At 39.2% G+C, this 17,244-nt stretch overlaps 1 long non-coding RNA gene across 1 annotated transcript; it reads right to left on the bottom strand.

Annotated features, from left to right (window-relative positions):
• Nucleotides 1-9,566: 9,566 nt before the first annotated feature.
• Nucleotides 9,567-12,498, bottom strand: LOC129457103 (uncharacterized). The gene is made up of 3 exons (XR_008649096.1): nucleotides 12,427-12,498; nucleotides 9,757-9,816; nucleotides 9,567-9,676 (listed from the first exon to the last, which is right to left on the bottom strand). It is a non-coding gene; the product is annotated as an uncharacterized LOC129457103 (long non-coding RNA).
• Nucleotides 12,499-17,244: the final 4,746 nt, after the last annotated feature.

Genomic DNA, 17,244 nt, shown 5'->3' with positions numbered 1-17,244 from the left:
TGTCGGTACTTTTGGAATTTCGTGATGTGGTGCTTCCTGAAAGAGTGAAAGTGGGTTGTCTGAGTTTCCCGGTTAGAGAGTTTGTCCCGCCTCAGCTCCGGTGCTACAAATGCCAACTGTATGGGCATATAGCTGCGGTGTGTAGAGGGAAGCAGAGGTGCCCAAAGTGTGGAGGGGAACACAGGATTGAGGAGTGCAGTGAGAATGCCCAAGTTAAGAGTTGCAATTGTGGGGGGCAGCATACTGTGACGTTTGGTGGGTGTGAGGTCAGGAAGAAGGCAGTGGAGGTGGAAAAGGTCAAACAAGCAGAGAATATCACTTATGCGGAAGCTGTAAAAAAGGTCCAAGTGCAGAGACGAAGTGGAGCAGTGACTGCTGCTCCATGCAGAGAAGAAATAAGTCCAGGCCTGGTTATGGATGACTTGTTAGTATTTTTAGCAGATGTGATTAATTGCTCTGAACAAGCCAAGCATAGGGCAGATAAAATCAAGATTGTGGTAAAGGGGGCAGAGAAGTATTTGGGTGTAAAAGGAGTGATGTGGGAGCAAGTGTACAAGAGGTTGGCAGAAAGGTGGGAGGAGCAGGTGAGAAGACCTGATTGTACTTCAGTGGAATGCTAGAAGCATTATAGCAAATGGACAGGAATTTAAGGGGTATGTGCAATATAGTAAGGTGAAGCCTGATATAATTTGTGTACAAGAGACATGGCTTAAGCCTACATTGGATTTTAGTATTACAGGATATGAAGGTGTTCGAAGGGATAGGCAAGGGGGGAATGGGGGTGGGTGTGCAATATTTGTTAGGGATGGGACTCAGTATAGGGTATTAAGTAAAGGAAAGGTCCTGGAGTGTATTGTGATAGAGGTTTGGGGTAAAGAAGGTAAGGTTAATATAGTAAATTTTTATAATCCATGTAAGTGGTTATCAATGGAGGGGCTAGAAGAATTTACAGTTTATCTTGAGGGTAAGGCTATATGTTGTGGTGATTTTAACTCGCACAGTACATTGTGGAGTGGGCATAATGATGAGAATGGGTTAGTGGTGGAAGACTTGATGGATTTGAAGGGGCTTGTGTGTTTGAATGATGGAAGTGGGACCAGGTTTGATGCAAGAAATGGGACACAATCAGCGGTAGACTTAACACTAGTTTCTGAAACCATTGCAGGGACTTGCTCGTGGAAAGTCGATAAAGAATCTACTGGAGGTAGTGATCACTATCCAATTATAACAGAGGTAGGTTGGAGAAGGGTGACACGAGTGGAATGAGTAGGTGGTGTTTTAAAGGTGTAGAATGGGGTAAATTCAGAATTATTTGTGAAAATGAAATGGAGAAGATAAATGTAAATGTTAATGTGGATGACTTGAATTTTTCTTTGTGCAGGGCAATCGTGAGTGCAGCAAAACAGACAATAAGGAAGAAGGAAGGTAAGCAAAAGAGAAAGATTGTCCCTTGGTGGTCGGAGGAGTGTACTAAAGCTGTTCGAGAGAGGAATAAGGCATACAAAGTTTTAGAACGAAATCATTGTTACCAAAATTACATTGCATTGAATATAAGAGGAGAATGGCTATTGCCAGGAAAGTGGTTAAGGGAGCAAAGAAAACATACTGGAGAGGGTATTGTGACACATTAGGTAGGCAAACATCTATAAGCCAAGTGTGGGGTACGATTAAAAGAATGTCTGGTAATAATACAAAAAATTTGTTATCCTGTGATGAAGAATGAGGAGCGAGTAATTTTAGATAATAAAAGTAAAGCAGAGCTATTGGCAAAACATAAATGTGGAGTTCACAATGGCAGAGTTAAATGCTGCTTTAAGTAAGTGTGGAAAGACATCACCTGGAAAAGATGAAATCTCTTACTGTATGCTGAAGAACCTTAGTACAAAACGTAAGTTCAAGCTCCTAGTGTTGTACAATAGAGTGTGGGGGGAGAGTAGTTTACCTGAGCGGTGGAAGGAGGCTGTAGTAGTTCCCATTTGTAAAACAGGAAAAGATCCCAGCCTAGCAGAAAGCTACAGACTGATAGCCCTGACTTCTCATTTGTGGAAATTTATGGAGAAAATTGTTAATGAGAGATTATGCTACTTTCTGGAAAAAAAATGATCTACTTAAAAAACTTCAATATGGTTTTAGAAAAGGCAGGAGCACAATAGATCCGGCAGTTATTTTAGAGCATGAAGTTAGGAGAGCCCAAGCAAATAAAGAAGGTGTCTCAGTTTTTTTGACGTGGAAAAGGCGTATGATATGATGTGGAGGGAGGGTTTAATCATACGGCTCCATCAGATGGGAATACGAGGTAAGATGTTAAAGTGGGTTCGAAACTTTTTAACAGGTAGAAATATTTTAGTGCGATGGGAAAAGATTTTAGCTCTAAATATGAAGTGGATAATGGTACTCCACAAGGAAGTATTGTGAGTCCAGTATTGTTCTCTGTAATGATTAATGAAATATTTTGTAATGTAGAAGGCTCAGTGGGGGTGTCCCTCTATGCAGATGACGGAGTGATGTGGAAGAGAGGTAGAAATATGGACTTCATTATGAGAAAGTTGCAGCAAGCTATACAGAAAGTAGAAGCATGGACTGTAAAGTGGGGTTTTAGATTTTCTGTAAATAAAACAAAGGTTATGTTTATTACCGGGAAGAAAGTGGATCAGAATACTGTCAAGCTGTATAGAGTAGATTTGGAGAGAGTAACAGAGTTTAAGTATTTGGGTATGTGGTTTGATAATAGGTTAACATGGGGATTGCATATTAATAAAACAGTGGAAAAATGTAAAAAGGTAATTAACATTATGAGATGCTTGAGAGGACAGGAGTGGGGAGCCAGCCGGGCATGTTTAAAGGCAATATACATAGCTATGATCAGGTCGGTGGTGGATTACGGGTGTATCTTGTATAATTCTGCCTCAAAGAGTAGTCTTAAAAAACTAGAAATAATCCAGAATCAGGCGTTAAGAATTTGTTGTGGGGAGATGAAGACAACTCTGGTAGATGCACTACAGGTGGAAATGGGGGAAATGCCACTGAGCTGTAGAAGGAACCAACTGGTTCTAATTTATTGGACTAGTCTACAAGGACATAGTGAAAGTCCTCCAGGACTGAGCATGTTTAAACCATGTCAGGAAAAAGAAAAGGCAAACTTCACCAGCTTTGGGTGGGTGGCAGAGGGTATGGCGCAAGGGGCAGGAATAGCCCATTTGGAATTAAGTCCTACAGTCCCGATCTCTGGGGTGCCTCCGTGGTTGCTTAAGGAACCTGTAGTAGATTTAGGACTCCTGGGGAGGAAATGCAGTAGTGCGGGAGTTGATGAATATATCAGTGGAAAGTACTCTGAACATTTAATAATGTATACTGATGCTTCAAAGCTAGCGAATGGGAAGGTGGGCATAGCATATGTTATTCCAGATATAGGTGTTGCAGTTAAAAAGAGGACAAATGACAATGTGGCTGTTTATACAGGAGAGTTGCTGGCAATACTCTTGGCATTGACTTGGGTGGAGGAGAATGGGCCAAAGCAGAATGTGAACGCTTCAGACTCAAGCAGTGCAGTGACAAGTGTTAAAACATTCAAGTCAGAGACGAGACAAGACATAATTTGGGAAGTAGGGCAAATACTGGAAAGAATAAATAGACAAAAGAAATATGTTATTTTCATGTGGGTTCCAGCACACATAGGGGTGGAAGGGAATGAGCTGGCAGATAAGTGGGCAAAAGGAGGAGCTGCAAAGGAGGAGGTAGATTTCCCAGTAAAATATAGTAAATCAGAAATTAAGACAATCATTAAAGATAGGGTAAGAAAACAATGGCAGAGTAAATGGGATTCATGCCCTAAGGGCTGGTTTTATTACAATCTGCAGGGAAGAGTTGAGGGTAAAACAGCGGAATGGGGTTGCAAGAACCGGGAGGAGGAGGATGTGTTGGCAAGATTGAGGCTGGGTCACACAAGACTAAATAGCACACTTAAAATTATAGGAAAGCATGAAACGGGGGAGTGTGATTATTGTAGCTGTCAGGAAACTGTTGAACATGTAATCATATATTGTCCAAAATATCAGTTGCAACGTAGAATTTTAAAAGATAGACTTCATCAGAATAGTATTTGCTGCAAATTAAAATATATTTTACAAGGATTTAAACAAGAATGTGTACTCAGAGCAATAACAAAGTATCTTATCTCCACAAAACTGATAAAGAGGGTGTAGAAAGGCTATTGGAGTCATCCCGGCCCACACTCCATACCGGATGGTGGTGGTAATGCACCATTTCTAGTTGCGTGCCAACCGCCATAAAACATTATTAGAAGAAGAAGAAGAAGTACCTGTCTGCTCCTCCGCCCCTCCCACTCCACTCTCACTGTGTCTGTGCAACTGACATTTGGACTGGATGACAACTACTCAGCTTTAAACATTATTATTATTATTTCGGATTCTTCTCACACACGACTCAATGGTGAGTTTTGCCAAAACGTTGTTGATCCTTTGTATCACTGAAATCCACTAAATTCAAAGCTAGTGCCAAGTTTAGCGTATATTAAGTCGCAGTTTGTTTGAAGCCGCGTGTTGAAGCCCACTAATATAGTATTTTTGTATTTTAGTATTTTTGTGTTTGTTTTGAATTGTGGCAATCATGAACTAAAATTTATGAATGAAACATCATGTGCTAATTAACTTTACTGTGTTAACTTTAATTCGGCAGCACTGTTATGCTGTTTTGATACATTTTGTTCATGTAATTGATACATATTGTTAATCTAATTGCTCACTGCTGGCGGTATTGTCGGCTGTGATGTGTAGTCTAAATATTTTTTGTTGCGCAACTGTTTTTATTATGAATGTAATGTTGAAGGGTTACCGGTGACTGAGCTGAGATCCTGTTTTGACCTTGTTTTCAGGTCAGGTTTTTTTTCATGGGACTGAACAGAGATTCTCTACTGATGGCAAGCTGGTAGTACTAATATATATTTTGTTTTGCTCCGCAATCTGTGGATTACGGATTTGCGTGATTACAAACTGAACCTGAACTGAATCTTAAAAAAAAGGAATAAACTGAACTCTTACACAAAGTCACACAACAGGGTTAGTGTTAGAGTTTGGTTAGGGTTAGGAGTAGGGTTAGGGTTAGGGTGAAGATTAGGGTTAGGAGTAGGGTTAGGGTTAGAGTTAGGATTAGGAGTTGGGTTAGGAATAGGGTTAGGTTAGAGTTAGGGTTAGTGTTAGGAGTAAGGTTAGGGTTAGGGTTTCGGAGTAGGGTTCGGGTTAGGGTTGTGCTTAGGAGTAGGGTTAGGGTTAGGTTTATGGGTAAGATTAGGATTTTGGTTAGGGTTAGAGTTAGGGTTAGGGTTGTGCTTAGGAATAGGGTTAGGGTTAGGTTTATGGATAAGATTAGGATTTTGGTTAGGGTTAGTGTTAGAGTTAGGGTTAATAGTTGGGTTAGGAATAGGGTTAGTGTTAGAGTTAGGGTTAGGAGTTGGGTTAGGGTTAGGGTTAGGTTAGAGTTAGGAGTTGGGTTAGGAATAGGGTTAGGTTAGAGTTAGGGTTAAGGTCACGAGTAGAGTTAGGGTTAGGAGTTGGGTTAGGAATAGGATTAGTGTTAGGGTTATGGTTAGAGTTAGGAGTAGGGTTAGTGTTAGATTTATAGTTAGCATAAGGATTACGGTTAGGAATACAGTATGGGTTAGGGTTAGGTATTAGGAGTAGGGTTAGGGTTGTGGGTAGGAGTAGGGTTAGGATTAGGTTTATGGTTAGGATTATTATAAGGGTTAGGGTTAAGGTTAGGGTTAGGGTTAGAGTTAGGAGTAGGGGTTAGGGTTAGGAGTACGGTTAGGGTTAGTATTAAAGTTAGGGTTAGGAGTTGGGTTAGGAATAGGGTTAGGGTTAGCGTTAGGGTTAACGTTAGGGTTAGAGTTAGGGTTAGGGTCAGGGTTAAGGTTAGGGTTAGGAGTTGGGTTAGGATTGGTTTAGGGTTAGGGTTATGGTTAGGATTAGGATTAGAGTTAGGGTTAGAGTTAGGAGTAGGGTTAGGGTTAGGTTCAGGGTTAAGGTTAGAGTTTGGGTAAGGGTTAGGAGTAAGGTAAAGTTTAGGAGTAATCATACTTCATAAATAATCATTTTCAAAAAACAGAAATGTTCATGTAGACAAAGTTCCATTATAACATTATGGTGGTGCTGTTCAGTTAAATCTTTCCCACCGCCTGTCCTCTGTCCCTTTGTCCTCCCTCTGACCACAGATGGCTGTACTCTCCATCCACATGCAGCTCGGCATCTCTCTAGCCACAGCTCCTCTCTGGAGTTGTCCTTCAGCCCATGTGTCAATTTCAGGGCTGTGGTTAGGGACACGAGGATCAGGTTTAGTTCTTTTGAGTCACATGAAAAGAAGAGAATGGCTGAACTTTTCTGAAGTTTTCCTCCAGTGACAGTGAAACAGAAGGATGGTTTTAATGATGCAGGTCTGGTTCTGTCCAGGAGAAGACAATGTGTCTTCCTGCTAAAGAGAAGACCATGTGTCCTCCAACTCAGGAGGTGCTTTTGGTTCAGGACTAGATGGAAAGTTATCTCCTGCTTCAGACCATTAAGCTGTGATGGTTTGTTCACTGTGGTTCTTTGTCTTGAAGGGTATTGTCAGGTTACAGGTCTTGTAGTTAATGGAAACAGTTTCTAACTGATAACACCAGTTTTATCACAATTCAATTTTGAAAAACTAAAACTAATTTTGTAATATCCCCCTATGACACATTTATATATGTGTCAATTGTGGCTTAGTTGTCTTGTGCTGCAAGAACACTTACATTGCTGTTCTGAAAGAAACATTTTGTGAAGCCCAAAACTGTTATTGGTTAGTGTTGTTAGTGTGTGATTATTTCATAGGAACATGTAACAAAATTGCTTAGAAATCGCGCTTAGTCATCAAGGATGGTCAGTCAAGTCAATTTGGATTTGTGATCACTACTGGCCTTCATTTTGTTTTTAAGAGAGCTCATTACAATTCATGAAAAAATTTGTTTTTTTCTTTTCAATTACAATTGAGGAGGGTTTTTGGTTCCAGCTGGACTTTTCTTAGGACATGCATGTCATTAAACTAACTGCAGTGATGAGGTAAATAAATAAATAAATAAATACTTTTTTTTTTTTTTCAAAAAAGAAATGGAGAAAATGAGTGGATCTGTTGAAACTGCATCCTGTCTTTTTCTTGTTGACACTGTTTACAATGGTTTAAGCTGTTGCATACATATTTGCTGATGTCGCATAATTCACACCACACAGTTTGGCTGATTAATTCAATTCAATTCATTTATTTTTGTAATGCCCAAAATCACAACAACAGTTGTCTCAAAGGGCGTTCATGTTTTGGTTGATGGGGGAAACCGGAGTACCCGGAGGAAACCCATCCAGACACGGGGAGGAACATGCAAAACTCCACACAGAAAGACCTGGGCGACCCGGGGATCGAACCAAACCCTCTTGCTGTGAGGCATGAGTGTTGCCACTCAGCCACCGTGCTGCCTACACACAAAAACAAAACAACAGGAAAAATCAGACAAAACAAGAAAAATCGGCCAGGCGAGGAGGAGGAAGACCAGGCGAGGAGGAGGAAGACCAGGCGAGGAGGAGGAGAGCCAGGTGAGGAGGAGGGCCAGGTCTAAGGACACACAAATGCACAGTTGATTTCTTGTGTCATGCTCTGTACTTAACCATTTTCTTTCTTTTCTTTTTTTTTCAGATTTTTTTTTTTTTCAGTTTTTGTTTTGTTTTGCTTTCCTATTAAAAAAAAAAAAAATCTCTTTACTATTTTTTTTCCCTTAACATTCTGAGTGAAATAGAGTATAGTGTTTACGGTAGTATTTTAAAATACGGTCCGGGACTTACCAGGTACTTGCGGTGGTAGTTAGTAGATACTTGACTGGTAATTACGGTGATACTTACAGTGGTAGTTACTGTGGTAGTTACTATGGTACTATTTGTACTGATAATTACCATATTAGTTAACAGTGAGACCGGACTGTATTTTAAAGCGAGAATTATGGTAGTTACACTAGTAATTACTGGTACTTTCCGTAGTACTTACTGCTGTATGTACTGGTAACTATCGTAGTAGTTAACAGTGAGACCGGACTGTATTTTAAAGTGAGACTTTATGGTAGTTACACTATTAATTACTGGTACTTTCCGCAGTACTTACTGCTGTTTGTACTGGTAATTACATAGTAGTTACTAGTGAGACCGTACTGTATTTTAAAGCGCGACATTATGGTAGTTACACTATTAATTACTGGTCCTTTCCGTAGTAGTTACTACTATTTGTACTGATATTTACCGTATTAGTTAACAGTGAGACCGGACTGTATTTTAAAGCGAGACATTATGGTAGTACATTAGTAATTACTTGTACTTTCTGTAGTTCTTTCTTACTGCTGTATGTACTGATAATTACTGTATTAGTTAACAGTGAGACTGGACTGTATTTTAAAGCAAGACATTATGGTAGTTACACTTGTAATTACTGGTACTTTCCGTAGTACTTACAGCTGTATGTACTGGTAATTACCATAGTAGTTACCAGTGAGACAGGACTGTATTTTAAAGTGAGACATTATGGTAGTTACACTAGTAATTACTGGTACTTTCCGTAGTACTTACTGCTGTATGTACTGATAATTACTGTATTAGTTAACAGTGAGACTGGACTGTATTTTAAAGCGAGACATTATGGTAGTTACACTTGTAATTACTGGTACTTTCCGTAGTACTTACAGCTGTATGTACTGGTAATTACCATAGTAGTTACCAGTGAGACAGGACTGTATTTTAAAGTGAGACATTATGGTAGTTACACTAGTAATTACTGGTACTTTCCGTAGTACTTACTGCTGTATGTACTGATAATTACTGTATTAGTTAACAGTGAGACTGGACTGTATTTTAAAGCGAGACATTATGGTAGTTACACTTGTAATTACTGGTACTTTCCGTAGTACTTACAGCTGTATGTACTGGTAATTACCATAGTAGTTACCAGTGAGACAGGACTGTATTTTAAAGCGAGACATTATGGTACTTATGCTAGTAATTACTGGTACTTTTTGTAGTACTGTCTTCTGTTTGTAATGGTAAGTATTGTAGTAGTAGCCAGTGAGACCGGACTGTATTTTAAAGTGAGACATTATGGTAGTTGCACTGGTAATTACTGGTACCATCTATAGTACTTATTGCTATTTGTACTGGTAATTACTATAGAAGAATCAGCACAGACAAATACTGGTACCACTCCGTAGTACTTACTATCACTTGTACTGCTAATTACTTAAGTAGTCAAGAGCAATAAGAGGCTGTACTGCTGATATTTACAATGGTTTGTACTACTACTTAAGAGATGGGTAACTAATAAAAATAGTAGTCCATATTTTAAAAGGCATACATTGTGGCTAGTGACACGGAGAGTACTCACTGTAGCCTTACATCGAAGTTTGTGCTACTTAATGCAAGAGTTACACTCAATATTCCCCTATGAGCTTTAAATACTGGGCCAAAACTTGTGAGGGTCATGGTTAGATATGGCTGTACACAGTCACACTGAATTCATTTTTCTCTGGAGTTAGTCTGTGTTTTTTCATAGCTCCAACTTCTTCCATCTTCAGTCTCTCACCACGGTGTTTACTGATATAATTCAGTGAAGGTCAAATCTGTAAGAAAGGAAGTTCCTATTTTGGTCCAATCTGACTCTACACTTAAGAACCAGCATGTGGACAGTGATACAACTTACTCATTACTTGCATGTATTCTGTTGTTGATTTTAGTCATGTCAGTGTAAAACTAACGGTACCTGAGGATTAAATCAAAAGGTAAAATATTGACATTCATTTCACATAATGGGGGTATTTCCTGGATTTACCATAACAATTGTACTGCCTGTCACTTTTCTACTTTTCTTGTAATTTTGTCCTACCATATAACTTCAGCATCTTTAGCAGCATGTCAGAACATTGTACACATGTAAACACCTGTAAGATGTACTTACGTTCATTATACATGTTTTTCTCCTTGTATGGAACACAGGGCTGCAACTAATGAGCATTTTGGTAGTCGACTTCTCTAACAACTATTTATATTGTACTTTGACGCTTTTTCAATGCATTATATACAAAATAAAAGTAGAAACATGTTCAATGACGGCAAATATTTCCAAATTAAATGTATTATTGGTGAAAATATTTTAGTTTTGTGTTGTTTTTTTTGTTTTTTTTGTGTTTTTTTTTTTGGTACATTGTGATTCAACAATTCCACTGCCTTTGTAAAAACATTTAAAAAAAGAAATGTGTTTTGGGGTCCGCATAATGACTATTAAAACATACTACTACTACTACTACTACTATTATTATTATTAGGCCCGAGCCTGGGACAACGTCCCGGCGAGGGACTCATTACAACCGCGTCCCGAGCGTGGAAAATGGCAAAAATCAAGTAGTAAACACGCCCAGACATGGCAGTGAGTGGTGTCAAAAATTAGAACTCAACGAGCTCTAATTGTCACAAAAGACCCTGAGAAAAAATAACGAAAGACGACTCGGTAGTGCCACCTCAAACTTTGAGTTTCATGGAGCCTAACTTGGAAAAAAGGAAGGAAGTCATATTGGATCAAACCCGGGAATGACAAAAGTGCACACCCTCACATTCAGGACATCTCCTCACACAGTTTTCATCACAAACACTTCAAATTTGGCCAGATTATCAATTACATTTTGATTATGACTTTGGGTGTGGTCAGGGTGAATTTTCAACAAAATCGCAAATTTTGGAATATTTCAAAAAAATATTTCTCTTTCACACATTTTTTGTTGGGAAAACGCTAATACAGCATTTATGCACATTTGTGAACTGAACACACTGATATGCAAGTCAAGGCACTCTCTCACAAAATGGCTCACTAGCGCCCTCTTCAAATTTCATTTTCAAAAATTCGTAGAAGACAATCGATTTGTCGTAGACTTCAGAAAAAATTCACATGGGCGTTATTTGTGATGGGGCACAATGTGAGAAAGTCACATGACTGTAGATGTTATGGTTTAGGAGAAAAATAATGGGTGGAAAATGCGTTTCCATTCTTCTTCTTCTTCTTCTTATTTTGGTGGCCACTTTGAAGCCATTTTTGACCCCCTGGACGTTAACGAAAAGTCAATTTTATTGGACCCAAAATTCAAGGTTGGTGAAAAATTTATTATTTTGATGTTCAAAAAAATTAATGTTTCAAAATGACTCAATAGCGCCACCTCAAAATTTGAAATACATTGTGACAATGAGAGACCTTTTTCATCGTAGACAAATGAAATTTGGTACAAACATAGAACATGTCAAGACAAGTAAAAAATTATATTATGACCCCACCCTAAACCCTACAGGAAGTCGGCCGTTGTGGGCGGAACCCCATTTTTTCAAAATTTTACCTCTCACATTTGAATTTTTTGTGCCTCGGATTTTCATTCAAGAAACATGCAAATTGGTCAAAATGAAGTAGACCCATGTGGGATTATAAGCAACTCTTTTAGAATTTTCTAAGTTATAAAATGTAGGTGTGGCCAGCCTGCAAAGAAAAAAGCAATTTTTTAAAGTTTTTAAATGCATGTAACTCACACATTTAGTGTCCTATGTCCCGGCAGGAATATACTTTTTTTTTCAATATGTTGATCTGAACGCATAGATATACAATTTACACAAGTCAGACATTATATTGCTCCACAGCGCCCCCTTGAACATTTGAATTGGACCAAAAAAATTACTTTGACATAAATATTTGAAATTTGGTATGAACATCCCTATTGACACACTGAACAAAAAAGCCAAAGAGAACATACCTCTATTTTCAAAGGTGTTGCCATGGCAACGTCTAACATTTCTCATTGAAATACATGGGTTTTGGTTAACTGGGATGAAAAATATTTACTTTGTCATAGACCATTGAAATTTGGTACACATATTCCTCTCATCATACTGAACAAAAAAGCCAATAAAGACATACCTCTATTTCCAACTGTTCAGGTGTGACAATGTGATAAATGGTCTCATTGGAATGAATGGAGTAGTATTACTGAGACGCTAAATTTAATAAAATATGTGCATTTCTTCACTTTCTTGCAGTATAGATGTCATTGAATCATTTTGATTTGTTTCTTATCCTTCTTACTATTCCCCTGCGATCTGAATCTGTATCAGTTACGTCGATGATCACTTCTACAATATCAGTTTATTTACGGCACACATCCCTGCTGCTGTGATTAAAAAGTGACCCTAAATCTTAGGGTGGCAGGATTGCAATATTGCATAGATTGTGTTCTCATTGTATGATTTCACAAAGGCTGCAAACGCAGCTCCAGACTCCTCACAGTCAACCTTTAGGACCATAACAGGGCCATAACCCCTCTGCACTATGCTGACGTACCTGATTATCTACGTTCCTCTATCCTGTCCAAACCAATCTTGTCTGTGGTATGTTCTCGGCTAACACCACACATCCAGACCTCTGCTCATCTTCACTGTAGCATACTGGTACCTTTCCTGCTCCAAGAAAAGAAGAAAATCCTGAGATAACAACAACAGATAAGTTAATTTAGTATTTTTCCCCCGTCATTTAAATCTGCTGGACGGGCGTTTCAATGGCACCTGTAGTATTTCAAGCCAAAGCACATAGAAACGATTCACGAATGATGCCAGGCAGGGGCATTGGTTAGTATACGCCTATGTTATATGGCAGACGAGGAAAAACACAGCTGCTGCACCGCCTTTGAAGGAGGAGCAACCGCAGCTGCAGTAGATATATGGGCCGAGTCTCAATTCGCCAAGTGCACCGTTAGAAGATACCCCGAAGTACTCCCCTAAGTATCGTTCAAAGCACCCGGCTGAGAATGTGTACTCCTCAGTGTAGCTGCCATCTTGCCGAAATGGGCCCTACACCATGGACCGTACCTCCACTGCTGTCTTTGCGCGTACGATATGTACATTACATACGTTATTTTTAACTATTCATTATTTCAAAGTAGAAAAGTGAAGGTGTCATCGTTGCAGCCGTTTATTTCTGTTTAGATTGACTATCAATAGGCAAATATATCTTTCGAGGTGATATTTTCCACTAATATGACCTACTTAATAACTTTAACAAAATATACCTTGTGAAAACGTAATAAGAGAGCAGAGATAAAATATATTTTTACATTTTGTCTATAAACCAGAAAACACTTATTAGTTGTACATAAAGTGGGATATTGCAGGTTAACGATTCAGTATTTGGGCCAGGTTTAATTTGATCTGTGACTAAACTACTTTAACACAAGTAGAGGGTGCTGTTTACCTTCTATGCCGTGTGCCAGTTCATAAAGATGTGCAGCCCACCCACACACATATACCCACATTAGAGGACCCTCTAAAAGCTGTCACAGTCATATCTCAGGACTCTCTTCTGTCCTTTCCGGAGAGTCTGTTGCTTCATTGTTCACTTTACCTGTGCGGAACTCATTCGGTTACAGCCGATCTCTGTGGAAAAGCACGAACCGCAGGGCACATTTGTCGGGTGCATTGAAAAGGAACAGCCCTTGTCGCGCCGCAAGTTACGTTACTGCCCTTCGACAGTTACGTAACTTCCGGTAATCTTCCAATGGTGCATCTAAGAGCATTTTTGCGAATTGGGACACGGCCATGGACAGTCGCAGCTTCCTCCTCTACTTCTCTGCTCGTAGTTAAATGTCCGATCTGTAGGACATAAGGACAAGCAAAAACAGCACCTTTCCTTTTCTATGCAACGCTCCCTATGTTGTACAGAAAATGTATTCTTAAACACTACCAAACACTAACACCCTAGTACGCATTGGCACTCATGCTTTTCGGCAACATTTAATTCCAATTTCCCCTGCGCACCAATCCCGCATTACCTTCTTTACTATGTTAACACCATCTTACGCCTAGCCTACACACTTTGATGGATTTTCCTTACCTTTACATTCACACGTTAGCATCTTGCATTTAGTATATCAACCCCGCAGTGGTGGTATAACCAACCTGCTGCAAGATGACCACACCCTACATCCGCTTGCACCACACTCTGCTACTGGGCCGGTGGCTGGCTACAAATAAAGAAATTAATTAAGTAGATAATTGCTACATAATCGTGTGCACAGGAGTGTTCTGCAGTGATAGGACATTAAAATATGCAATATGTTGAATGATTGCAAACAACAAAACTTTTTGCTCCACGGATAGATTTGGTAGCTACAACGCCATCTAGTGTGTCTAGAGGAAAACTTATCTACTACTACTTTAATAATATAGATTACGGATCCAAATTGTGTATGACATACATTGGACAGATGAAACAATTGATAAATTAAAATAATCAATTAGTGGGATTCATTGGTGAAATTCCCATTAATTAGAACGTTATAATATAGCCTACTTGGGCGTTAACTTGAATTAATAAATAAATGGATACATATATAGAGATAAACTCGTCAAACGTCTATCCATTTAGTGGCAGTCTTTGTCAGGAAAGAAACAATCTGTGCATCTGACACTGAACTATTAAAATAATTTATGATCCACACCATGGCCCACACTCCAGCACAGTATTTGGCGAAAATGCACCTAAATGTTGGTTGACACCTCCCATAAAAGGAAGAAGAAGTGAATCACAGACAAACCACGTAGAAGACCATTCTGTGCTGAAGAAATCTGCGTGATTGGAGCCACCTTAGCCACCCGCGGCCACATAGAAAAAAACACGGTGAGTTGTCAAATACATTATGAAAAAATACCTACCTTGTTAATTTTCTTCTGTTGATGTGCAGATGGGCCCTAAAAAGACCATGCGCAAAAGGGGCACTCCTGCAGATACTTCATTGGGTTCAATAGCTGGTAAGACGGGCCTCCGTGTGTGGTAAATTTTCAGTCCATGCATTCACCAACTGAACTGCCAAAAATGCAACAAGGCTACATCCTGTAATCCTCCATAGTTGTTCATAGAACTTATTGACTTTTGACTCATTTGAATGGCGAACAAGGGCGGAACTGTTTTCCAGTGATTACAATGATTAACCTCCTTGGACCTGGCATCCACCTATGTGGACAACATGTTTTGGATTTACCAGGTACAGGTGTCCACATGAGTTGATTATACTAGTATTTGGTGGTGACAGTATAACACAATATATTTTAGATTCAAGATGGACTTTGTTAAAGGTATATGTCTGCCTGTGAGCAGCTCTTTAAATGAGCCACAGTTCCAAGAAGCACAATTGTTTCTCATTTAGTTTTTACACTCAGGAAAAATGTTGTTTCAGGCACTTAATCTATTAAAATTATTAAAACATAGAACAAATGTCTTCATATGTGGACTTCATTTTTTCATATTGTAAAAATTTAACTCTTTCTTTTTACACTCATCAGGTCCCAATCAAACCAAATAACAAAATGAATAAAGCATGCCATGCAAGAGTTTGGGTCTTAAGAGCTTAAATTTTAATCAGGAGAAGGAACTATCTTCATAAAGGTTGATTTTTCAAATGAATTTGGGAATGCAAGGCCTTGGTGTCAAGACTCTTGTATCTTTGTCTGTTAAGATCTGTCTTCATTTAATACAAATGTGTCACACTCTTGTTATCCCCAGGAGCACTCGCAACCTTGGAAGCAGAGGTGGCCCTGCTCAAAGATGAGTGCCATTTTTTTTTTAGGGAGAGCCATTCAGAAGTTGAAAGCTTCAGGTAAAATACACCACATCCATAGGGTGCCAATCAATAACATACCTAATAACTAATATTTTTTTCCCTAAACAGAACCATTTCCTAGAAGGAAAGATGAACAAAAATATTTAACTGAAGGAAAAAAAGTGAAGAGGGGAAAAACATGTATAATGAACATAAGTACATCTTACAGGTGTTTACATGTGTACAATGTTCTGACATGCTGCTAAAGATGCTAATGTTATATGGTAGGACAAAATTACCAGAAAAGTAAAAAAGTGACAGGCAGTACAACTGTTATGAGGGACTGCTCGATCGACTGGCTGAATATTTCACTTTGATACCGGAACTTTTAATACACTGAATGGAGTAGACTACATTACTTTGTTTATGGCTTGGGTTTTTCAGACACATCTGCAGTTACCATTCCTTACACTCCGGGTGTGTCTGAATTACTTCAGAGAATCTTCAGACAGTATGAGATTCCTGTCTTTTTCAAACCCACAAACACTTTAAGGCAAAAATTGGTTCACCTTAAGGACAAAACCCCGAGCCATAAACAAGTAGTCTACTCCATTCAGTGTGGTGAAGAGTGCAGTGAGCGTTACACTGGAGAAACTAAACAGCTACTCCATAAGAGGATGTACCAACACCGGTGGGAGAGTTCCTCTTACACTGCTCCTTCAGATATAATTTTGTTTGTCTTAGTTTTGTATCTATAATTTAAAAAAAAAACTGTTTTTGTGCATTATTTAAAGTTTTGTCATTCAATTTACATTCACTTGAAAATATAAATCAGATGCTACTTCCTGAGAGCTACTATTTAAGTTTTTTTTTTTTTTTCTCTTAAGTCATTTCGTGAACTTGAGTAATATTATTTTGAAGTAATGTTACAGTTTTTGGCTACTCTACCACCTCAATTTACCAACCACTGGACTTACCGTCCACTTACTGTGGATTATTTTTTTGCATTACAGTGAATCAAAACGCCATCATAAAAAAACAAAAACAGCGGGATTCATCCTTTCTTTAATAAGGTGCAGGTTTTTAAGTGGAGACAACAAAATGGAGGCGCGATTTATTTAAAGGCCATGGGCAGAGATGGAAGATGAAGTACCCTCAGCACGGCCATTTCACGTAGCCAGGACAACTCGGTAATTATTTCCTGAATACAAATGTCTCTTTTGTGCAGGAGGAGCAGATGAATGAATGAGAGGAGGAGTAAGAATAAAAGAGGGAAAGAGAGAGGGGAGGGGAGAGAGAGCGAGGGAGAGAGGGCCGGGGACAAGTGGCAGATGAGAGGTGCAATAGAGGAGAGTGTACATGAAAGAGCAGCGTCGGAGACTGAAAAGAGAAAGGCATGAGAGGAGAGGGAGGGAAGGAGAGAGAGTTGAGCTGAGAGGAGGGAGAGGAAGAAGAGAGGGTGACAGAGAAAGATGAGCTGAGGGGAGGGAGAGGAGCAGAGAGAGGTGAGCTGAGAGGAGGGAGAGGAAGAAGAGAGGGTGTGAGAGAGAGGTGAGCTGGTGGGAGAA

Source organism: Periophthalmus magnuspinnatus, chromosome 18 (genome assembly GCF_009829125.3).
Source record: "Periophthalmus magnuspinnatus isolate fPerMag1 chromosome 18, fPerMag1.2.pri, whole genome shotgun sequence".
Lineage (NCBI taxonomy): Eukaryota > Metazoa > Chordata > Actinopteri > Gobiiformes > Gobiidae > Periophthalmus > Periophthalmus magnuspinnatus.
The sequence above is the reverse complement of the archived record's forward strand: the minus strand, read 5'-3'. Positions and strand labels throughout refer to the sequence as shown.